This window comes from Sturnus vulgaris, chromosome 10 (genome assembly GCF_052056855.1).
Source record: "Sturnus vulgaris isolate bStuVul1 chromosome 10, bStuVul1.hap1, whole genome shotgun sequence".
NCBI classification, from domain to species: Eukaryota; Metazoa; Chordata; class Aves; order Passeriformes; family Sturnidae; genus Sturnus; species Sturnus vulgaris.
In genome coordinates this window covers 22,645,298-22,671,190 of record NC_142252.1, presented here as the reverse complement: position 1 = coordinate 22,671,190, position 25,893 = coordinate 22,645,298, and the positions used below count along the sequence as shown (strand labels likewise).

Genomic DNA, 25,893 nt, shown 5'->3' with positions numbered 1-25,893 from the left:
ATTATCTCATACATCAACCATAACTAGTGCTTGTTATAAATGCCAGTTGCAATCATTCCCTGATTTTGTTGATGCTCGAAGAATATTGGAGTTATACTTCAGTTTATTGGGAGAAAAAAATTAGTTCATGTGATTACAAACTGCGCATCTACTTCATTGTATTGAAATTAATGACAAACTTCAAACTCTTCATCATTTGAAGTTTCATTGACGTAGAAAGCACCACACGTATTAAATGTATTAATTAAAAAGCTCAGGGCTTTTTTCACACCCATTATTTCAGAAGTGTTCAGGCAGTGCAATCTTGAGTTTGAGAAAAATATAAAGGAAAAATATTCAAATTTTCCCACTTATATACAGAATGATAAGAAAATGTGCAGACTAATTATTCTAAGCAAGAGTTTGGACTAAATATCCTCCTTGGGTCCATCTGAATGTGAATTATCCTGTGATCTGTTTAATGTTCAGCCTCTGAAGGATTAGACAAAAATTCAGCTTGAAGAGCTCAGTGCAGTAAATATCCCTGTGCTTTCAATACAGGTGATGCAGTTGTACAGCCCAGGAGGTCACAGCTGAATTTTTAAAACCCAAACAGGAGAAACAGCTGCTCTATAAAAATGGATGGATTGCTTCCTTCTTCGAATATCCTGAAATTTCAAATTATTTTTCTGTTTGGCAGAGAACTCAGAGATCTTAGCTTTGTTTCTGCCTTTGAAGATTATTTCTCTGAGTTTCTCATAACTGGTGCTCCTGGCTGGGTTTTCACAAGTGTGAGCAGCACCTCAAGACTGAAATGTTGAGTTTGACATTTAATCTGTTCTACTAAAGGCAACGCTTACAGAAAAGTTTATTTTTTTTTTAAATTATATATTTTAATTTTGGTCAAAATAGAAGCATTTCATAAAATACTCTGGGTTGGAAGGGACTTTAAAGATTAATTTCTAACCTCCTTGCCATTTGGGGTTGGAACATTTGCAAATATTCTCTCTCTGATGTAAAAGTGTCTAGAAGTATTAGAGAAAGAAGGAAAAAAAAAAAAGAACAGTTCAAGTACCTGGACCAAACCCAGCATCTTGTTTTTACTGAGGTCTTTGCTCTGCTGGTCTGTGCTGCCCAGCTGCAGAGAGATATTGAGCAGGTAGAGAGAGAGAGAAGGAAAAATCTCCTCACTGGGGCAGTGATCAAGAATTGGAATGGATTGGCAAAGAGAGCCTCGATGTCCCCATTGTAGGACTGAGGTTTGCCCTGCCTGAAGCAGGAAATTGAACTTCCAGAAATCCATTTCTGCTTTTTTCCCTTTTTTCCTCTCCTTTCTTTAACCTTGATTATCTACTATTGTATTTGAAATACCTCCAGGTTAATAAAGAGTGAAAAGAAATTTCAGCTTTAGTCAAGTAACCCTTTTTGCTGTGCATTTCACTGGGTCTGGGTGGCACCAAACCTTTGGGTGACTGGGTGTTCATCAGGTGCATTTCTCAGATTCCCTCCCCCAAATTCTCACAACTGAGATATTCCCATCTCAGGAGATAAATATGTTTTTTTCCAGGAGGAAACAGGGATGGTGATCTCAGACAGAAACGCTGTCAGCAGCTGAGATTCACAACATTAGCACTTCCATTAAGCACAGAGCAGAAGCAAAGCAAGGTGGAGAGGAGAAGAGGCCATAACCTGGTTTGTGCTTCCACAAAGCAATTTATAAATACTACATTTCTCAGAGAAAAGAGTGGAGAGTTTTCGAAAGTCTCAGAGGTAATTAGCCAGACAGGTTTTGGCACTTGATTGATTGCTTTTTGAAAAACATTAAAGCCCCCAGAGCTGCAACAAAGTTAAAAGCTTAGGTCTAGACATGAGGTCATCATTCTTCATTATCACTTTATGTGGAGAAATAAAAAAGCAATGCACTTGTGATTGAAACCGAAGCACTTATTGATAGAACTCTGCACCATAAACCTCCCTTTCCCCTCTCTCTGCCAGGTAACAAATTATCCCATTTACCAGACAGCTCTTCCAGGTGCTTCCTAACGGGTTCCTCCCTCCAGCCTGAAGCTGGCAAATTGAGCAAACACAGAATGGGAGTTTAATACACACTTGTGTGCCCAACCAGAGCTGATGGATTGTTACAAACTTCCACAGTGTCCAAACACTCGTGCCTTACGAGGGGGAGACACTGGGAGCCTGACATATGATTATTGATGTTCCCCAGCACTGAGATCCCACAAAAAGCACAATTTCTGCAAGGAAACCTTGCAAGGCTGCCAGACCCTTGGAGGAAGGAGCAGCAGTGATTCATGAGGTGAGCTCCCATCCCATGGCCCTGTTGGCATCAGTGGCTTCAGCCACATGAAAAGCTTCTGCTGCATTTCAGATGGATGAAAATACACCCATCAGTCATTTTCCACTCATGTATTGCAGGGCTGCAAAAAATGAGTGTAAATGCTCCTGGTGATGGGGAGTATTTATAGAAAATATATTTTGAAGTTTGTATTAGGAGTACTGCGACGTCACCTACATTTCTGGGTGTCTTGTACACCTCCAAAAAGTCAGCTCTGGTAAGAGCTTTGTGCAGCCAGGAGCAGCTGCTCTTTGTTGTACTCTGAGGGAGGTGCTGGATGAGTCTCTCCCCTGTAAAATGCACAGAGATCCCAGTGTAAATATTCAGGGACTGAGATTCAATAAACATTCCTCAGAAATATCTCAGGAGAGCTGATCTTGCCATGGGCCAAGAGGACAAATCACTGACTTCTTGCACTTCCTTTGTGCCCTGCATTTTGTCATCCAAATGAATAAAAGGATTGAAGTGTAGCTTCACAAAGTTTAATTTGTAAGGTAATAAACCCCAAACTATCTACAATGATGTCTGGCTTTGAAACCACTACGTGAAAACCTACATGGAAAACCCTTGCACTGCATCCACAGTTGAAATAAAATAGAAATTAAATCTACAACCTGAACTTGGTGACTGCTCTTCCAAACAAGAGATCATCCTTTCAAGGACTTGGGAAGGAGTTTCCACCCACTGCAGGTTTGGAAAATTGGAATATCTCAGAATGTCAGAGTTCATCTGGAGTGATGTGACATTGATGTGACATTGGTTTGACAATATTGATATTAAAACAATAGTTCTGTGAAATATTGGAGGGGTGCTGCTCTTTAATTGTTTTGTCTCAGGTGGTCTCAGTGCCAAACCCAGGGGGTTTTACTGCTGCTTTCTCTCACAGTCCCCAAAGTTATGGATATGCCAATGAGAGTCAGAGCTAATGATAAATTAACACCCTGATATCCCCCAGCAACACAAAATTCATCCTTTTCACTTTTAAAACATTGCAGCTCCTAAATCAAATCGTGCTGCTGAACAGAACCCCTGCACCACAGCACTGGGTCTCTGCAATGTGGTACAGACACAATTTCAGTTCTATCTCCTTGCTCTGAGAAATCTACAGTAGTGGGTTTGTAAATGATGTGACTATTAAAAATTGCACCATTTTATCCTCATAGAGAATTCATTATTTCCTAATAGTATCTGTTGTTTCTTCACTGAATTCCCTCCTAACCCCCCCTTCAAACCAACCACAATAAAAAAATTAAAAAAAAAAAAGAACAAAACCCCCCCAACTCTCACACAGCCAGACATGATAAACTGAGTAGAAGTTGTTATTAAATATGTATCTGCTGAAATTTTTCTTTCTACAAGAATCTTGGAATACTCACAAGTGGAAGAGCAGGACTGGCCCAGTTCCTCAGGAAGGCAGATATACAGCAGGTTTGATGGAAAGAGGAAGAAGTCTGCTTTTATTACATGAAAAGGAAAAAAAAAAAAAGCACCAAGGACTAAGGGAGAGAAAAATCCATAGCTGTATTTTCTGTGAAAAATTCGAATGACTGTTCCACTTTTAAATGTACTCACTACACCTATCAAAAGAAAATTAAGAATAAAAGTTACCTGGACATCTTGGGACTAGAAGTATTTAATTTCACAGCCGAGCCAGACTGATACTAATTCATATAAATCACAGCCCAGCTTAGCAGAGAAGCCATTTCCAGGGATTGCCAAGATATGTCTCTTTCAAACTTTTGAAAACACTATTTCACTCTTCACATAAAAGTGACTGGAGAACCTGAGTGAGAGTCCACAGGTTCCTTTGGCTGACTAAACCCCATTAATATATTGGGCCATTTACTTTGGTGAAAGCCACGTTCTGGGCTTTGGACAGGAGGCTGATGGCTCTGTGGCTCCTCATATTTCACTTTATCACCTATTTTGTGCAAGTGGCAACAGCTGAGTGCCTGAGATTTGTTTCTGGATAATACTCACCATGAACAATTTCAGCTGCTCCCTGGATTTTCTTTGCTGCAGCCATCACAATAAACTGTACTTGCAGTTCCCACAATTTCACCTTTTCATTTTTTTTGGCCACCTTTCCCTCCAATGGCATGCAGTACATTCAGCTCATCTTGCAGTATTAATAACACTTCTACCTTAATGTTAGCCTGCTTGTCAAATCACAGAAGAAAAATAACTACATGGGCTTTAGGTTGATTAAAGATAGTAAAAGTCCAAGTTACAAAGATGTGAGATCAATACTTTATGTGAAATCTGTGCTCTGTTAAATCCTGCTTCCAGCAAGGCTTTCAAAAGTCCATCTCAAGCCTGGCCCAGTGCAGGCTCTGCCCAGGTAGCTTTTGTCTCTAAATTTTAACACAAATTGGACAAGACATGTCCAATGCCTTGCACATATTTTAGTGTCTGCCTGGAGCCTGCATATGATTTATTACAGGGAAGACAAGGCTTTCCCTTATCCTGAAAAGGGTGAGAGTCTCTTAGCGAGACTCTCTCTAAGAGGAAATGTTCCTGATCTGTTCAGAGGCAGATGTAAATTTGTATTTATTAACAGGAGCCTCAGATCTGGGAAAAACAGGCAAGAAACATCAGCCAGACGAGTTGTTTCAGGAGGAAAGACAAAAAGCTGGAGAATGGTAACCCTTTGGCCATTTTCCTTTTTTTTTTTTAATACCTCTTTTCCTTGTAAAAGGATCCTTCCACTTCAATCTCTCCAGCTCAGTCCCAGCTTTGCTCCCAGAGATTTCTGCATGAGTTACACACGAATGGGGGGAGAGGAGGGAGCCCCTGCCAGCAGAGCAGCTTTTCCAGGTGCTTTTCCCACTGCAGCTGTTTGTGGCAGAGGAACATTAAAGAAATGAGGGATGACCTTCCTGAGAGGAGACACAACATCCCAGTGCACCACAGCTCCTCCTTTGGCTGAAACCCAAATCCTGCCTCTCACCCCATGAGCTGATTGTTCTCCTTCGGGGTAATTATGCAAAAACTTTCTTCTCTCCCCCTCCCCTTCCCCTCATTATGCAATTTTCCTCCTGAAGAGCTTTCCTGCAGGTGCCACCTGCTGTGGCAGGACCTGAGGAGGTCACACACCTCTGCCAGCCCGTGGGCTGAGTATTTATGTCACAGGAGAATTTCTGCCCTCTGGTTCCTGGGAGTCCCCAGGAGCCCTGGAGACGCAGAAGCACAGGATTGTTCTTAAGGTCACAGGGAGAGAATTTCAAAGGCCTTCAGCATCTCCCAGAGATGTTGATGCACAAGATTTTAAATTGATGAGACTGGCACCTCATTATATCAAAATGTGAGGGCTCTGAAGGGGGGGACAAGTCAGGGCTGACTGCAAGGGCTGTTCAGAGGTCACATCTCACTGCAAGAGGGATGGGCAGGCCTGTTAAAATTATAATTCAATTGTTGTCAAACACTTTCAAAACATCGACATTTGCCCTGTGTTGTTATGACACATTCCAAGACCTCCAGCAGGACTTCATTGGGATAAAGTTCAATGGAAATGTCCCTACAGTGAAAGGCAAAGGGGTTGCCAAATTAAATTATTTCTTTATTATTGTTATTGTTATTATTACTACTACTACTTTTATTAATTTTATTATTATTGTCTTTGTTGTCGTTGTTATTACTTTTATGATTTCTTCTTCTTCTTCTTCTTCTTCTTCTTCTTCTTCTTCTTCTTCTTCTTCTTCTTCATTAATCATGATAAATACCCTGAATTCAAATTGTGACTCAGCTTGGTTAGTCTACCCCAATTCAGGTTTATCAGCTCTAAAAGAAGCATAGAAGATAAAGTACTAAAAAAAAGGAGGAAAAAAAAAAATCTTAACTCTTTTGGCAAACTGGTAAAACTGAGCTTTGCCAGGGAGAGGGAGGAAAACAATAAAAATTGCATTTAATTGGTAATAAAAAAAGAATTAAAAGAAATCAACAAGTCGAAAAGTTTCTTGACATTTGGGGAAGAAATCAGAACACTTCTGTGGAAGGAATAAACATTTTTGTGGAAAGAAAAACAAATGATTTCCAGTAAAAGTTGTCTTGCCTTGACCTAGGTGGTGACAGTCTCTGGAGCTCGTAACAACCTGTAAAGTAAGGGAGTTTACAAAACCTTTAACTACAGGATTCATTCAATTTAATGTTCTTATCTCCTTCTCTTATTGCTTTGCTCCCAAGAGATGGCTGGGATAACAGTCAGCATGGTTTCACTGTACAAACACTATTTTTTAAAGATGCAGCATTTAATAAAACACTCTGGTTGCTTTGTGTGTCCTGGCTGTGGGAAAAAAGAAAAAGGGGAAAGAAATCCCAGTTTTTCTTCTTCTGTCACAGAATATCTTGGCTCAGATACACGAAATAATAGCAGTTCCCTGCTATTCACAAATGCATTTTCAAAGTTTAACAATCAGGCATTGAGGTTTTGTTTCTAAATTCGTTTTCTAATGTAATTGCATGATAATAATTTAGTTTCTTCTTTTCATTTAAGCGATTCTCACTTCATGTTACATAATTTTACTCTTATGTATTTGACATTATGCTGGGTCTCAGTCAGAATATTTTTGTCTTAAAAAGTACAAAAGAATCACAGGTAAAATACTCAGATAAAATTAATTCTTCTTATGTAAAAAACCCCCCTATTCTTAATGGGTAAAATTTGAGCTGAAAACCTGTTGAAGTCTGACTTGAAACAGTTGTCAGTTCGAAACATCTGAAACAATTAATTCAGAGCTTAATTTTATTTAACAATATTATGACCTAAAGCAGCTATTATTCCTAATTGTTTTATAATTTAACCATTCCACACTGCTCGTGCTCGGTTCTGTTAGCACCAAATCTGAAGCAAGATTGTAATTGATTGAATTTTAAATGTCAGCTGTCTTTATGGAGCAAACATCTCCTGCATAAGAACAAATATTAATGAGAAGTTCCTTCCAAAAGGGACAGCTGAGGGGTTATTATTTATTTTGATTTAAAAGTGAGTGTCTAAGAGGAGCTCCATTATTAGGGAGATGTTGAGTGAAGGATGTGGATGGAGCCAGTGGGGTGTAACCAAGCCCAGCCTGATCCTGACTCAACACACAAAGGGAAACAGCAAGGAGCTGATTTAATCCCTACCAAAGCCGATGGAAACCCTGGAGCAAAAGATAATAAAACACAGTGCAAAGACTGCCACAGTGCAGTGCAGAGATAATCGAGTCTGCCTGAAGCTGCCCAGGTGGTGGTGGCAGAAATCTGGAGTCTGGATCAGGCAGAGCTCTCCCCCTTTTGCAGGAGATGTTGCAGCTTTCACTGGAAATAGTTTTGGTTTTTTTTTTTTTCTTTCCACAACAAGCTCCCCTGTGTGGCTTTTCCTGTCCTCATCTTGTTCTCACAGCAGCTCTGTCGTGCATTTCAGGGGGTAACTCCCCCCCAGTTTCACATGTGGAGGGGGTAGGAATTCCAGAGGAGGAACAGCTGAAAATAACTCAGAGAATGCCAGGATGGGTTGGGTTGGAAGGGACATTAAAGCTCATCCAGTTCCAGCCCTGCCATGGGGACACCTTCCACTGTCCCAGGCTGCTCCAAGCCTCATCCAGCCTGGCCCTGGGCACCGAATAATTCAAGGAATTTATGGACTGAGTCTCCAAGGCCAGGTGGATGAACAGTGAAATCAGGCACTGGCCAGAAGAACAGCAAGGATTTGGAAGAGATTTCTTCCCTCTCCCACGTGCACCAAGTCACAGATGCACTAAATCTGCTTTAATGATTTATTATATCACTGCTCTTCAGACTGAAGAATAAACTAATTAACTGATCTAGTAAAAAGTATTGTCTCACATCCCAAAATAAATCACCAAGAATTGGACAGGGCTTGGAATAACCTGGTCCAGTGGAAGGTGTCCTAAACCAGGACACAGGGGTAGAATGAGATGGACTCTAAAGTCCCTTCAAAACCAAACCATTCTGTGATCATATGAATTAATATTTATTAAACAAACCAAACCAAAAAACCCTGAACAAAGCCACCAGTATGAGACAATAACATGATAACATTCCAGAGTGGCTCTGGTGAAAATCTGTAAACATTTAGACATTCCCTATCAAAGCTTCTTTGCCTGTAAGAAATACTTCAAAGGAAATTGAGGAGTTATATGCATAATGTGAATGTATTTATTTATTTCACAGTAATAAAAGTATGATTTGAGCGGAAAACAAATGTGAGAGAGGATTTTAGAAAGCATCTACAAGGTAATTTTAGAACTATTTTGCCTCAAGCATTAAGAATTAAGAAGGCAGAAAAAGCAGGAGATTGTTGGTTTCATCACCCTCTTCCCTTGCAAAGGGCTGTAAAAAATGAATGCTATTGAAGAATATTGAATTTCTAACAGAGAACAGAATCTATCATGCACCAGGATGTTATTGCATTTTCCAGCATAATTATAAACCTGAAACCAGGAATATATTGAGATATCTGAGCTAAGTGGAGTCACTACCTGATCCTATCAGTGGGATGTCTTTAAAAATTACAAGTCTTAATTAACAAAATTATTGTAGCTTGCCTAGAAGGTGACTTGCAATATGATTGTAATATTTAGGAACCTTTACCTTTCACTGATAGGAAGATTTTTTTCATTGGATTTTTTTTCTCCAACTCTTGCACCTTGAATTTTTGGAATGACGATGGGTGAAGAAATAAAGGGAAAAGAGGCTGCTCTCAAAAACCATGGAAAGTTAAAGAAGAAAATATAAAGAGTTTAAACATAAGTTTGATTTTAAATTAATATTTTAGAAGATTTGAGATTCCTTTTTCTAAGTGTCTGAGCACAGCAAGAAAGTTTCTAGCATATTTGCTACAGAATACAACAGCAAATAAGTAAACTTTTTAAAGAATAATTTGGTTTAAGCCAGGGACTTTATGTTACTTGTTAACCTGCACTAATTGGTCTCTGCATCAATTAATGCTGCTGACGTCCATTAACTAGTTATGAAATATTTTTGAAGTATTTGGGGTGAAAATATTAATAGAAAATAATCTGAAGTGCCAGAAATAGTGCAGGTTATTTGGAGCTGACAGACTGAATCATCTCTGATGCACACCAAGGACTTTTCAAAAGCCCTAAAATTATCTTCCACTTCCCTGACTTGAAATCTCCCAAAACAGGACAGAATTCACACCAAAAATGAAACCTTCCTTTTAGATTCCTGACTGACACAAAGCTGATTTCAGATCTTCCCTGGGTGCTGAGAACTGGTGGAGGAGGAGATTTGGGGCAGTGCAGAAAATCTCACCTATTTGAACTGATCTCCAACTCCTTCTTGGATTTCTGGGGATTCTTTTGAGCACATAATTCTTCTCCTGCAAGGAGAGTATTCCTCCTCAGCCCCTCGAGTTTAAGAGTGAATTGCTGCCACCACACCACAGAAAAGGTTTTGATCATTGTCCTGTGCAGGTGCCAAATGAATCTTCCCTTTCCAAACCCTCCCTGGCACCACAGCATCCTTTGAATTCCCTTCTGCAATCACAGCCACTGGAACACCCTGGTGACTTTCCCTGCTGGCAGTGGGAGGTGCAGGTGCCTCTTACCTGGCCACCTGCAGGCTCCCAGCACCATTAATTGCTGCTGGTTCTCCCCCAGTGAACACAAGAGCCAGGTTCCAGTCGCAGGCAGGCTTTGGGAATGGGCATTATCCCTTTTCTCTGCTCGTGAGGAATGCACTCCAAAATAGCTGAGCCATTTTCCCCTAATAGCCTCACATTTCACTTATGTTTAATTTGTTACCTGCTGTCTCTCTCAGAATCTTTTCTGCATTACTGCCCTCCCTTCTGCTCTCCTGTATTTCATTTCTGCTTGTTACTCCTTTTTTCCCTGCCCCTTGAGAGAAATGCCTTGCATTTATCCACTTTCAGACACAAACCCCTGGATTTAATCCAAGTTCTGAACTCTCCAGATTTTTCTGTGTACCCTCCCTCCTCCTGCCCTTTGCCAGCAATTTGCCTCATAGCTTTTCCAGGACAAAACTTGTTTGGTTTTCCTTTAGTTCAAGTTCTCAACCATTAATTTCACTGATTGGAAGGAAGGATGGGAAGGCAATGAATCTGAGTGAGAATCAGATAAACTTTCTATCGATTTTACTTTTTTTTTGGGAGAAGTCTTTGCTCTCTGGTCACCAAGGGCAGTGACAAAGAGGATGAGAAGCAGCAATTGGTGAAGGATTTCTGATGGCAGCAGTGCCAGGAGAACACAGATATCTTCCAGACCATTTTCATTCTCTAGCAACTCATGAAGGGAGAGGAAAAACCGAAATGTAAAAATGAGTTTATATGGAAATTTGCAAGTGGCTGATTCTATCTTCCCTCTTAAACAGTTGGAAAATAAACTCATTGTCCATCTATGGATTATATGGAAAAAGATTTTTGGGAGCACTCTGAAAGAGTTTCTAATACTGATAAGCAGAGAAGAAAGGTACTCACTTTATTACCCCCATTTTCATATCCATCCTCTCAAGGATAATCTCAACAAGACCCTTTCTATTTAGTTATTAAATCTCTTTCTAAAGAGATACAGTCAAACAAAACAACAAGCAAGGAATAAAGAGTCCATGGGGATTTTGGTAAAATTTGTAAACCCACAAAATTCGATTTTTTTACTGCATCTGTGAGACATTTCAATAGCAGATTAAGTAGAAATGAACACTTTTGGCAGTGCACAAATGTTCCTTCACAACCTCACTCAGTGGTTTCAATGCACTTTACATATTTTTAAGCTACTGCCTGGGGAACAAGAATTTATTTTATTTACTTATTTTCTTCTTAATTAAGTGGCATTGCCTTTCTTTCAATGACATATTTTCTAGTTTAGAAATGCTAGATAAGACTGTGGAAGAGCCATCTCTTATGGAAAAGTCTTCAACTCTCTGGAACTATTTGAGTCTTTGACTCCCTGTCTGCTTGGTTTTGTTGCAAAATGAGGGCTTTCCCCCCCATTTCTAAAGGAAACTTCAGTACTGTTTTTAGTTTCCACTCTGACTTTTCATTACTCAGGTATTTCCACCACCTTTGTTGCAAATCCTCCATCTGTCTCCATCGGGGCTCTCCTCCTGCCTCCATCCATCCTCCTCCCCTGGCAGCAGTGGGAGTTTCCCTTCATGCAGCACAAAGGAAATGAAAAATCCCCCCGTGGTGAAAACCTTTTCTGTCGGTGCTGCAGAGCTGTCCAGCCGGGGGAGGAGGTGTGTGAAGGAGCCTGGTGATGCTGCAGGAAGGGAATTTTCTGTCAGGGGAATCAGGTGAACCACTCAGCTTTGCTGGCAGCCCAAAGCAAGCAGCAGTAAAGGCTCAGTTCCCTGCTTTACAGGGTTTGTAGGATGCTTTGATACACTGATAGGCACTTCCTGATAATTCCCAATAGATGGGTGAAAACCTCTGCCAAGAATAAATTATTAGCACAGACACTTCCCTGAGTCTTTCTCGTGGAAAATGCTGCCATGTGTGGACATCACCTACGAAAGGTGATGCTTTTCAATCAAGGACCAAACACACAATAAAATATGAACATTATTCCAACAGTGAGTTGAGTCCTTCAAAGCAATGATAACTTCTGTTAAACAAAAAAAAAAAAAAACAAAAAAAAAAAAAAAACCCAAAAAAAAAAAAAACCAAAAAAAAAAAAAAAAACCAAAAACCTACAATCTATATAATTCCAAACCTATAAACCTAAAGTATAAACCTAAAATATATTTTCCCTAAGGAATTTCTACTGGACAGAGTGGGGCTGACTTATCAAAGTCAGAGAAAATTCACCCCCCTGTCTGCTTCTGCAGAGGTTTATATCTCTTCCTCTGCCTGGATTGTTTTCTTCTAAAGATTTTTCCTACAAAGGAAAAAAGGGAAAAAAAGAAAGATGTCTCCACAGATTGATTAATAATGTTGTTAAGCTCATCTGGCAGCACTTTATCCTCTGTAAAAGACAGGTGCCCTTTGCAGAGAAATATTCCATTCCTTCTGCCTTTCTCCCTTTTTTCTCTCTGTACAAGCTCTACCATCTCGGGAAAAGCGAGTGCTTTGTCTTAATGGCAGCGATTGTCTGCTCTGGGAAGCCCTGGGAAGACAGAAAACCGAAGATGGGAGATGGAGAGAAACACACAAAGAAGTTTTGCTACTTTTCAAGGCCTGGGAAAGGCTCCCTGCTCTGCTGGCAGCTCCTGCAGAGCTGTGTGAAAGTGTCAGTCCTGGGACACACACGGTACCACTGCAATTATGAGACTGGAACAGGGCAAAAATGGCAATTTTAGTGAAGCCTCCAGCAAACTGACAGGCCAGAGGGCTCAGCTCAGCTTCAGGCAGTGCTTAGCATCAATTTACCAGCTCTGGGATGAATATTGACCTTTATGAATATTCCCTTCACCTCCGAGAGAGTCTGCAGCAAAGCTCTCCTTCACAAAGTCAAATTAAAAATTCCCAATACCAGACTGGCTGGATGGTCCCAAGCAGATTTTTGAACAGCTAGAAGCCTTATAAATCGAAAATTAGAAATTGTCTACTTGGGATAATTAAACCCCACTCTCCCACAGCCCAAGCAGGGCTCTGAATGTGTCGATTTGCAGAGCTTTGTGTTGATCTGCTGAGAGAGCAGAGTTTTGCCTGTGCTGATTGAAGGCTCAAACACATTTCCTATGGAGCAGGAGGTGAAATTTTGTGTTAATCCTGGAGTGGGAGCTCTCAGCTTGCCCCAGCACATGGTGTGTCCTGTTCTGGAGCCCCTTGGATGCTGCAGGGACTGAGCTCTGGGGGAGCCCATTAAAACTGCTGGCACTGCTGTGGCAGCTGGATTCCAGGAGGAATCAAATCTGTGGCTGATTTGAATCTGTCAGGGCCCTTCTGAACTATCAGTGACACTGCTGAAGTTTCTTTTCAGGGAGTGATGGATTTAGCAAGCAGCTCAGGGGGAAAAAACAGCTTTGGTTTCCTCCCTTCCTTCACCTTTGTACATCGTGTTGTTTGTGCTGCAGTGAGGGAAGAGAAGATTAAAACACCTCTTATTAATCTCCCACCCTTCACAAGTGATTTAATGTTTTACAAGCCTGGGTAGTGATTGCTGATAAGGTGCTGGGGAACATGGCAGCAGCCTTTCCCATTTGAATTTAACACACAGCTCCTTCCATAACTCTCAGTAACGAAAATGAACTAAAGAGCACTGAGAGCTACCAGGAGTTTCCTTATTAGAGTGAATACCTGCTGTCATTGCTCGGGGCAATGACATTTTTGTAGCATGGAGCCTATGGAGAGACACTCCCTGACAGGACCAGGGAATGGTGGCTCCTGGCTGGAAAGGAAAAAGGGATTCTGGAGGTGATCTTGAAGGCTGATCTCGAGATCAAGAGAAAAAAAATCAAAAAATACAGTTCCAGATAACAATGGTGATCCAAAGAACAAAGAGAAGCAATTAAAAAACTACAATTGCAAGTCGAGGAGAAACAATAGAACACATAAACCATCCTTTCCCCCTTACATTCAGCAACTTCGCACTCCTTCTTTTCAATGCCTTGACAAGATCTACACTTCTTCCCTGGAGCTGAGAGGCTGAAATTGCCATCAAAACCATTTCCAACCAAACCTTTGGACGCTGTGGGACACGACAGGGACATAATGCACTGACTTTATCCAAGGCACTGGTATTTATGGTCTGGTCTTTTGAAGCAGACATGAATTCAGTGACTTTTTCAAAAGAGAGAGGTGTAGGAGTTGGTAATCTCGCTGCTGAACAATATGAAGTGGTTGGCACTGGAATCATTCCAGAACAAACAGCATTTTTCCTGCCTTTAGTGAAGGTTTTTTGAACAACAAACCACCTTACAATAGAACTGACAGCTGTCCCAGCCCTGCAGACTGCTCACACTGCAGTACCTCCACCAGCCCATGAATATTCAGAAAACGTTCTGGGGATCATTTTGATCTCTTTTTACCTAAGAGAATACTTCACATTGAAATTCAGGTCCTGAAATGCAATTTTATTTGTGTTTTACCAGTAAGCCCTACCCAAGATCTATCCCACTGAGCGCTGTGGTAGCTAACTAGGGAATATGGATGAGGTTATCCTTGATTGCCTTCAGTGGGAATCACGACACAGAGTGTGGCAGGAGGTCCTGCACTCAAATTTCCACCTCCCAACTCTTGCACACCAGTCACGGACTGAACTGCTTCCCTGAGCACAAAGTATGGGATTGCTCTAACACAAGCTGTTAGCTTGAATGGAATGTTTCAACAAGATTAGTCTCTTTACCTGACTCTCTAATGCCTTTTCTCTTTTCCATAAGGTGTCAGAGAAAAGTGATGTACAATTACTGCCTTGTGTGGTGAGTGTGCAGTGTTTCTCCAAAGAAATGATTAAAAGCACTTCTCCTTTCCCTCCTTCTGCTTCTGGCCAGGCTTCCAGCAGTAATGAAGCCTGTCATAAGCAGTGATTTGTCCAGAGAGCACTGAAGGTTAAAAATCACATCTGAGGCCCTTTCTGAAAGTCCATTTCAGTCATATTTGTCTGCTGCAAACACGAGGAGGCAGCAGGCTCGACATGCCCAGCACTCATCCTGTCACCATTTCACCCTCACAAGGGCTCTGAGCTGTACCTGTGACTTCTCCTCCCCTCCAGGTGCCAGCAGGGTCTGTAGGGTGCCTCCTGTATGGGAAAAAACCTGGGGTGGAAAAAACTTCTGCCAAGTTTTACCCTTTTCTGACCCAGATATGGGGCAACTGAGAGTTTAAAAAAACTTTTATTCTGTTTTCAGTCTCATATGAAGGGTGAGACAACACAGGTGTTATAATTCACACCATCAGAATCAGAAGCTGATTATTTCCTAATTACAATACATTGTAAGTGTTTCTTGGCCTATCAGCTTTTGTCACTCATGCAATAAAATGCCTTAAAGCAAATAATCTAAAATCACTCCTCATGGGTTCTATAACTATGCACCTTTCATAGTTCTATTTCTACAAAGTATCCAGTCTTATTTGCAGGGCCATCCTTTGAAACTTTTTTCCCAGCTCCATTTCTCTCTCAACAACATCTGTCCTATTCCATGGCATTTCTAAATCAGCATTTCTTATCTGCAGGTTTACATACAAATATATAATGTGTGAGCCTTCTGTCAGGCCCTAAAAACTCTCTACAAACACATTTCCCATAATCTTCTATCCATCATTGCTGCACATTTTACATTTTTACACTCAAATCCCTCAATGAGGATGGAATATTTGATAGCAGATCATTTCACCTGAAATTACATCTGAATTAAGACTCCATTTTGCTCCACTTTGCTATCTGGTGTTGGAATCATTGCCAATGACACTGCAACATTGTGCCTTCAGAGTTATGTCTCACTTTAGACCAGAAATATCATGCAGAACTCCTCAGAATAAGTTTTTCAGGAGAAAAAATAGGAAATATCTGGGCTAATTCCATGGCATGGCACAAACCACTTGAAAATGCAAAGGCCATGTTGACAGCATGTCCTTTTCAATACTCCAGATTCAGAGTCCCAAATTTTAAGAATAATCCTCATATAGGAGACTGATTTTCGATTTAACTTGATTTTTTTTTTTTTTTTTGCAATATTTATGGACATCTAGAACTGGATTAATTTTACAGGAAGGAAGGAAGGAAGGAAGGAAGGAAGGAAGGAAGGAAGGAAGGAAGGAAGGAAGGAAGGAAGGAAGGAAGGAAGGAAGGAAGGAAGGAAGGAAGGAAGGAAGGAAGGAAGGAAATTTTGATTAAGTAAAAGTGTGCAGATATGATAAATTGCATGTGATGAGAGTAGGAGATCTTTAAAGGATTCCATTAAATTTCTTCAGCCAATAATTATAATATACTTTATATAATTTCACATTCTTCAGCCTTAGAGCTATAGTGTACTCCATACACACCTAAGCACTTTCAGGAGACTGATTTTCCTAAAAGGTCACATTTTTTAGAGCAGTCCTAGTCCATCAATTAAACAGAAATTGAAATATAATTCAAAACTCCCAAACCCAATGCATCGACTTCTTCCTCAGAAGAACTCAACAGCCCAAACTTCTCACCAAGATTGGGACACTCCCATAAAGTCAAAGTTTTCCCAGCAGCTCCCTGGATGTGGCACCAGGTGACACAGGAATATTTGGAGTGCTCACACACCTTTGGTCAGAGGGAAGTTCTGTCACCCTGCACCTGGCAGTGCTCACGCTCTGCAATCTCATCAACTGAAATACAGTTTAAATTGAAACTGAAATACACTTTAAATACCTGAAACTCTGTGAGGGAGGGGGGTCAGTGCTGCTGAAGAGTTTCAGCCTGTCCCAGTCAGCCCTGGGAAGAGGCAGCAGAGGGAAGGAGGTTCCCTCACAGCCCCATCAGGGCAGAGCCATTTGTCACAATATCGACCTTACACCAAAACCATAAACTGAACACAATGCACGTGTCAATATTCTGGGTATAAAATTTAGCACCAGGGAGATGATTATGAGCATTGAATGAGTAGCTCTACATGGAAATTTGGTATGATGGAAATAATTCATTCAGCAGAATGAGTGAGGACAAGGAAGAATTAAACTCTGAGCATTTAGGACTTTTCAGCCCCAGCACAGCCTTCAAGGGCATTTGTGCTTCCTTTGGATGTGATTAAAAAAAAACAACAGGTTTAGGATAAATGGAGAGGAAAAAGTAGGAGATAATATGAAACTTTTGACCACAGGTCACCACACAGAATAATTTAGGGAGGGACCTTTGCAGGTCATCTGATCCACTCTGTCCCTTAGAGCAGGGCTGACTTTGGGGTTAAATCAGGTTACCTGTGGTTAAATTTTTAATATCTGCAAAGACAGGGTGTCATAGCCTCTGCAGGGCTGTGTTCCATCACCACCATCACCACCAAAAAGCAGATTTAGTGCCCTGTTCATCCCATTGAATTCCTGAGTTAAGAGTAGAGGAAAGTATTCAGGGAGATGTTGCAAACTTGGAACTCTTGGAGGTCAGACATTTTTCCAAATTCCAGTATCAGAGTGAACAGTTTAGACTAAAAAAAACCTCACAGGAGACAAAAAAAAAAAAACCTTGAATTTTTACATCTAGGAAAAAAATAAATTAAAAAAAAAAAAAAAGAAAAGGCAAATTTCAATCTTAACATGTTCAATGAAAAAATAAAATAATTGCTTGGACAATTTTTTTTTTCCCTAAAAGCATTACCAGTTTCCTGGAGTTGTGTAAGCACTTATTCAGAAGCAGATCTACTATAGCATGGCCAAAGGAAAGATTTCTTTTAAATCTTTAAAAGTAAAATCCTTTAAATATATATGGCTTGCAAAACAAGCAGCAAAATGCTATTTGATTAAATGGATTCCTTTTCAGTGGTTAAATTTTTAGAGCTCAGATGGTAGAAATAACTGATTTTCAATGACAGCATATATCTTTCTTGTGTCTGATTAGCTGTTGCCATTATTTATGGCTTTGTGCATGTGATAGAAACACAGAGAAGACAACATGAATCTTCCTGCCTCTGTTGACAGGCCAACTAATCCATTACTAAGTCTCCTCCATTCTTATTCCACTTACCTGTAAACCAATAGTGTCAGTGCTGAATTATATTTGATATTGAAACTATTGATGAATTGCAAAGGTTAAAATTAAAGTGTGATTTATGTTGTGATTGGTAGCACGGTGTTAGAGCACCAAGTGATCTGTGCAAAATTATAACCATAAATACACTTCAGGCTCTGCTTTAGAACCTCTGCCAAACAGCTCCACTCTTCTTCTGTTTCATTCTGTCCCCCCTTTTCCTCTCTCTGAGGCTGTAGCAAAAGAAATGCAAATAATTTTGCTGATAAAGATCATAAGCTGCCTGGTTTTGATGACTTTCTGAACAAAAGGAAGTTGCTCTATTTCCCTGGGGACTCATCTGAAATACTGCTGCAATCAATGGGGAAAATATTGAGTGGTACAACACGTACTCAGCTTCTCCTTTGACAACAGCTACAGTTTATAAAATTCCAGGTATAATTCACTGCAGTTCAGTAGTGCTGGACATCTTTACTATGGTAAAAAAGCACTTAGCAAATGAAAGAATTATTTCCTCAAAGCAGAATAAAAATTGTCTCTATCCATAAGCCTCTGCTCCCTTTGTATAGGCACCAGTTTTTCAGATGATATATTTAGCAGAATTGAATGGTCCATTTTCTATATACACAATCTGTACTTTGTAGGGAAACATTCCTAAAATATCTTTCTCAGAGGAAGGTTGAAAATCATTATCCTACCCATATCTCCCATTTCTGTATCCATTTTCTCCTCAGGTGCAGGACCAGCAAAGCAAGTGCCCAAATACCACTGCAAACAGGCTCACCCTGCAGGTCTGTGCCTCGAGGGGCAAAGATTAATCAATTCCCTTTCCTCAGCACATCTCCCACTCCATGCACAACAAAAGGGAATTTCAAGTGCACTTTTTTTGGGGTGTATCTTCAGCCAATTCCTCCATAGCACAACATTAGAGAGCTGTGAGTCCTCTGTGTGCAGATAGCAACTGATGGAAAAAAAGTCAGAAAAAGGCAAAACTATCAATTTCTGGGAACAGCAAATCCAAATCTGTTGTTTCTTTCCTTCTCAAATATAGAATTATAGAATCATAGAATAGTTTGGGTTGGAAGGGACTTCAAAGACCTCCTAATTCCATGTGCCCTGTTCCAAACAAAGACATTTCCCATTGTCCCAGGCTGCTCCAAGCCCCATCCAACCTGGCCTTGGGCACTTCCAGAGATGGAGCAGACACAAATTTTTCTGTTCTTGTGGCTCTCTTTCAGTTTGAAGCCATCCCCCCCTGCCCTGTCACTAATTCCCTTGTAAACATCTGCTAATTAAAACCTGAACAGAGAGCAAAGACTGAACATTGTGAGAAAACCACACAAACTCATCCCCTACCCTGGATGACAAAGGAGCATCAGAGAGTTTCATTGGGAAATCCTTGCAGATTTAGAATGACCCAAAATCCTGCTCTGAACTCCTGGATCTGCTGCTGAAGAATCCTTTTAATAATCTAATAATCTCTGTGATGCTGAAAGTCAGGATTTTCTGTGGTGAGAAGCACAGGATGTGACACTCATGGCACCAGACTTGGACAGGCTGGGACAGCAGAATTTCTGTAGTTCTAAATAAAATCCTAAAGAAATATCTCTCCTGATATTCCCATGCTTTCTTCTTGATGAAATTTATGCTTGACTTTCCTGAAGTAATTTACTTTTTTTTTTTTTTTTTTTTTTTTAATAAAGAAGCAACCTCTACTGGAGAGCAACCCAAAGGGAGAGATTTGTTAGCACAGCCCTGATTTAATTGGTTACACTGAGGTTTTGCACTTCTACAGGTGGTGGAGGAAAAGTAGAAGCAATGACAAATGAATAAATTCAAACTGCACAAGAAGTATTTATTTCTCTGTTTACAGTTTCCAGTCACAGAAGATGTTGTGTCTATTGATCCTGACATTCTGTGTGCCAAGGATGAGTTATTTCATCCACTGCTCCTCAAGCACTGCTCCACACCTTCCTGATAGAAAAAAATCGTTTTAAAGTGTTGCCTGGTCATCTTTTGAGGTTTAAAGGCCAGGTGATCTACTGCTCTGAGTTCTCATTAAAGGGACTGCATGGCTCTTTGGTAGACAACAGAAAAAGGAAATATATGGCAATATATCTGCCTGTCTTTGTATCTGCCTCAGTTCAACTGCACACAAAAAAAAATCCCCACACCCAGAAAATATGTCCAGCAGAAAGAAAGTGTCACAGGATAGAATTAATTCCCTCACAGTTAGGCACATCTCCCAAAATTTGTGTGATTTTCAGGTACTTGCAAGATTTTTTACCCCAAACAAGAATACATTTATATGTATAAAAAAAAAATTGAAGCTCTGACCTTCATAAACTTTACCAGGATCTTTGCCTGATTTTATCCTAAGAAGTAGATTCAGGTTTTGAATAAACTCATAAATCTAAACTCTATCTATAGGTTAGAGCAAGAACTACACACAGCTAAGAGAAACAAATTATATTTTGCACTAAGAAGGAACTGGGCAAAGTTTCCTTCCATTTGTTCTTAGAACAGTTCATTGAGGTTGTGAACCAGCACAACAGCACTGGGCCATCTTTTCAGAGCAAGCCCTTAGTGCTCCAAAAATGGTGGAAGTTTACAGTGAATATAAATGAATGAAATATTTCTCATTTGGCCCAACAAAAGCTGTTCCCTGAATTGCACAAATGTCCATGATGTAGCTGGAATATCACAAATATGGAGTTCCAAATATGGAACCCCAGGAAAGTGACACAGTAAATGACACACAATTTATAAAGTAAACAGTAGGGGTTTTTTTTCCCCCCTAAGTTGTTTCTTTAACCTCATTGATTAGCAATTCATCATCCTATTTAAAATTCAATAGTAACAAAATTGTAATGGATCAGCCTGACTCTGAAATCAATTCCATAGTCATAGCCATGGCCTGTTATGAAGTAATGGCAATGCTAATTTTATTCTGCCAAATGTAAATTGAGTGATTTATCACACCATTATACACTCACACCGCTCCTTCAATCGGCTTCAAAACAAAAGAAGCCAAAAAAAACCAAAGCTCGGGGTGACAACTCCCCAATTTTGAATTAGGTACCACTGAGTTTAACCAGTCAATCCATATAAAATGCAACAGAGGATTTTAAGAAAGGAGTCACAACCTGATCCTGGCCTCTCTGACTTCAGCCTCCCCAGTTTTCTCTGAGAATGGTTGAGTTTTATGTTGAGTGAGAACATTTCAGGAAGAGATTTAATAAATATAATGCAGGAGTGAGAAACAGAAAGGATTCTGCCCCTGATTCAAGGTAAACCTGGCTCAGGTTGTTGCTTTATGGGGAAGGAACATCCCATGAAGACTTTTCAGGAAGTTTTGGAGATTTAACCAAGAAAACCTGCAAAGCAGCCACAGTCCTGGGACTAAAGCAGGGCTGCTCACAGAGGTTGCCATCACCACACACACATTAACATTAATTAATTCTGCAGAACAAATGACCCTCTCAGCAGCCCAACAGCTGGAGCTGGGTTAGAAAACCCAAATGGAGGCTGATGGAACCAAGGAGGGGTTTGCCAAACTTGGGCCAGGAGAACACAAACCACCATGGCCAGAGCAGGCAGGGAATGGTGGTGTAGATCAGGCCCTGCCAGTCACAAATCCTGTACAAAACACAGATTCCCATTGCCTGGAGCTTCAGGAAAACTCCTCTGGCTGTGAGCTGGGACAGGCACTGCCACCACCCTGTGATTCCACCCACAGAACAACACCAGCAGTCTGAAATAAAGTGCTTGGCTTGAGGTAACTTCTAGAAAAAAAAAAAAAAAAAAACCAAACAACTAAATATCCTGTTTACAAAGCACAAAAATGCCCCAAGTTTCAGCCATCCCTAATTGCTCTTGTGAATAATCTTTTCCAGGCCTTTTTTGTATTCTCTCAATCTGTCTCTCACCCCTACTTATTGCATATCTAATTTACTGTGAACAGAAGAAGCAAATAATATTACAGCTGCTAAAGGAGCTGGGATGCCTGAAACAGTCCAGCCATTAATGCTTTGTATAACTGAGCTTTTAAGGGGTTTGACTGCTGGCATTATGCAAAGTACAGTCATTTTAGTCATTGCTTTGGTGGCTGCCACATTTTCACAGGGACGTGCTACAAGGCCTGGGGCATCTCTAAATAATGATAAAAAAGTCAAAATGAAAGTTATTTGGTTTATAATTATGTAAGAATCACTCTAAGCCAGCCTCAAATGATAACATATATTAAACTTAAATAAGAGCCTGGATTCTTGGCAGAAGCCTCAGGGATTGATGTGATGCTGTGACAAATAAGCAGAAGGGCAATTGTTAAAAAAGCGACATGAATGACTTATTTGGTTATAATCTTGGCCCTCTGTAACCTCGTGTTTGTTTCACTTTTTTTTCCCCTTAATTATTGCTGGTAGAAGGAAATGGCTGAACCTAGTCCAGGACGATTTCTGAACCTCTCAGAAAAAGCCCAATTTTGACATCTTTGAACCAAATCCAAGTGCATAGGATGGAAAAGAGTGAGTGGGTATTCCTGGAAAACTTCTGAAAGTGAATATATTCAACAAATTTGCAAGACTTTTGTTGAAGATTGGAACATTTTTTTCATTTTGGTAACCTGAAAGTAAAAGGGATAATAATGAAATACAGACTGCCCTTGAAAAATGCCAGAAAGGCCAGCAAGAAGGAACAAAGGATGAGTAGAATCCAAGCTGAGATAGTAATAAAAATAAAGGATAAGGAATATGGGGGAAAAAGGGAAAGGGAAGAAAGGAAAAGGAAAATGAAAATGAAAAGGAAAAGGAAAAGGAAAAGGAAAAGGAAAAGGAAAAGGAAAAGGAAAAGGAAAAGGAAAAGGAAAAGGAAAAGGAAAAGGAAAAGGAAAAGGAAAAGGAAAAGGAAAAAAAAAAACAAAAAAGGAAAAAAGGAAATAAAGGAAAAGGAAAAAGAAAAAGAGAAAGGAAAAGGAAAAAGGAAAATGGAAAAGGAAAAGGAAAAAAAGGAAAGGAAATGGAAAAGGAAGTGGAAAAGGAAAAAAAGGTGGAGGGGGAAAGGAAAAAAAGGGAGAAAAAGGAAAAGGAAAATAAAAGACTGGATTCTGTGTTCAACACAGCCCCCTAGCATCTGCATTTGTCCTTGAGATCTTCCAGAAAACTGCTTTCTAGAAAACCTATTTTTTTTAAAAATAGCCATGGATTTTCCTGGAATTCCTGTGCATTAGCAGCAAGTCAGAGAGAGCTGATGTGACCCATGGATGGGGACACGGGGCCATGGAATTTGGAACTTTATGTGCCATAAACACCCAAGGATCACAAACTGCAGCCAGGAATGCCAGCACTGCCTCATCTTAAATTAGAAAACAAAGAGAAAATAAAAGGAAAAGAGACTGAGTTGTGAAGCAGAGATGGTTCCCAACTATCCAGCACTGAGGGGATTCACAAAACAGGAGAAGAGACTCTGAGGTGTCTGACACAGCTCTGTGAGGGAGTTTTTCTCTCAAAGCTATAAAGGGGGCAGCTTTGGAAGAAGATATCCTAGATGAGCCCTGCAAGCTGTGATATCACCCCAAAAAGGGCACCACAAAGTTGTAGGCTGTTATTTCAAACCCAGTCTGGCAGAGCTGTGTGTGTGTGTGTGGAAGGGATGGCAGCAGCTCTGGGAGAGCTCAGACAGTACAAACACTGGGGTGGGGAGCAGAAATCTGAATAATGGCACAGGTTACCTGGGGGTGAGGGTGACAAGCCCAAAGAGAGTCACTGCCCTGCCAGCTGTCCCTAAACTGGGAGAGCTGATGATAACAACTCATGTCACAGTGAGCCCAGGAACAATTTCTGGGGAGGGGAAACACAAGCCACAGTCCTCTGGAGAAGAAGAAGTCCTAGAATTCAAGTGTCTGCAGGCTAAGCACGGTCTCTGGCACTCCTGAATGCAGCAGGATGTGAACACGGATTTTCCCTCCCATTGAAGGAGCCCAGGGACAGGTAGAGCTCAGTGAATCCATCCATGGAGACTGTCCTGCACTCCACGGGCACCTGGGAAATGCTGGATCTGTTGTCAGCACTCCTGCTTGGAGAAAGTTCCTTTCTTTTTGTCTTTTTTTTTTTTTTTTTTTTCCTACTCACAATATTTAGTAGAATTTTTTTTTTTTCCTCCCAGAGCAAAAATACTCTAAATATCATGCAGTGCACCTGTTTTCCTGCTCCAGCAAATATTCATCCATCCCCTACCATTCCAAATGCTGGCAATAAGGCATCACATTTATTTCCTACAAGGGATTAGCTCCTTATAAACCCACACTGCTGCTGCACTAACAGGGAACAACTGAAGGTACAAGTGCTGCATTAATACTTTACCATCAACTACCTTTGATCCTCCGTGGCTGCAGCTCACCAAAGCCAATTAATTCCTGCTGAATCCCTGCCTGTGGGCTAAAAACACCTAAGCACAAGTTTAATGTACTCTGACTGCTTCCCCTGGGAGGGTTCCTACAGACAGAAGCCAGTTTTGAACTAAAGCATCTCCTGAGAGCAGAGCAGGCTGGAGGCCCTGGTTTCCCTCTAGGCTGTTTAGCCAGAGATTTTTTTTTTTGGGCACCCAAATGGGTTTTCTGTCAGACATGATGCTCATGCTGACACTGTTGTGCCACGACAAACTTGCATTTTATTCAGGGCTGGTGGAATTATACACAGCTGCTTCTGGGCTGCAGTGCAGGCACACCAACCTGCTTATGAGCTTGGGAAAATTTGGCTGGATATTTGTCCCAACACACCTGAAAAAGCTTGGGAAAAGCTGTGAGAACACCACATGCAGTGCACATCTCTGCTCCTCAGTCTTGCACATATTTTGTAACCTTCCCAGAGTGCTGTGATTCACATTTAGCCATTAATTCCCTGGAACTGGGCTGGCAACACTCCATTTATATTTAATCCACCAACTCCTGAATGTTGATGTGTGCCAGCAAATCAAATGCAAATGCAGAGTAATATGTAATCTGTGAGAGCTGAGGAAAATGATCAAGTGAAATAACTAAATCAAACCTGATTCCTTCCAAATGAGCAGAGATGAGCACACTGCACTGAATTTAAAAGGTCCAGCAATCCAACAAAGGCTCTGCCAGTGAATCAGGAGCCTCATCCAAGGGGATGCTGAAACAACCCAGCTCAGCAGCACAGGGTTCCTTTTATTTGTTTCATTCATTACTTTGTTTACCAACACTAAAACCCTCTGCAAGGTGGCCATGAAGAAACCAGAGAGTGATTAATGGAGAAAATCAAGGGAAAGCAGTCCCTCTGATTAACTGGCAGATAAACAGGATTACTCTTTTTAACCAACTTCCTTGAGTTGAAATGAGACTCAAATCCTGACCAGCACTGCTCTTATATTAAACATCCCCATCTTGAATCTGGCATCTAATTCAGAGGCAGACTTCTTCAAAGATTATTCATGTGTTATTTTTACAGCTTTTTATTGGTGGTTGCAGCAACTTGCTGAAGAGTGAAGCTTAAAAAACCATAACCCAGGCACCCTAAAGGCTGTGAAAAGAGAATTAAGAAAAATGTAATAAGCACTTCAAAAAGGCCACAATCTCACACGTTTTGGGGTGGTTTGTGCAGGGATGGAGAGAGGGGTGCTGCAGGTCACAGGACATGGCAGGAGATGTGATTGTGCACATCCTCTACATCCCAGATTGCCTGAACTCAAATTATGAGTGATTTCTCCTTCATTAAAAAAAAATTAATTACAGTTCATGGCAATATCTGAGTTTCAAGATTCACTCAGAAATTAATTTCATAGGCTGTGAAAATGCTGCAGAAAACAGAGTTCTGTCTCTTTTTGGCTTTTCCAGCCAGCTGAAGGTGCAGAGATCAGGGCTCTTCTATCCTGATACAACTTGAGAATTGCATTTTGCACAAAGCCTTTAGCACTAGAAAATTAAATGTGAGATAAAGGCTTATAATACACCCATTGTCCTTTCACTGAGTGTTA

At 40.6% G+C, this 25,893-nt stretch overlaps 1 long non-coding RNA gene across 1 annotated transcript in view; it reads right to left on the bottom strand.

The window, feature by feature from the left end:
- LOC148222707 (uncharacterized) overlaps window positions 1-25,893 on the bottom strand; it is a 50,076-nt gene that overhangs the window by 5,047 nt on the left and 19,136 nt on the right. The gene's annotated exons all lie outside the window — the stretch shown is intronic.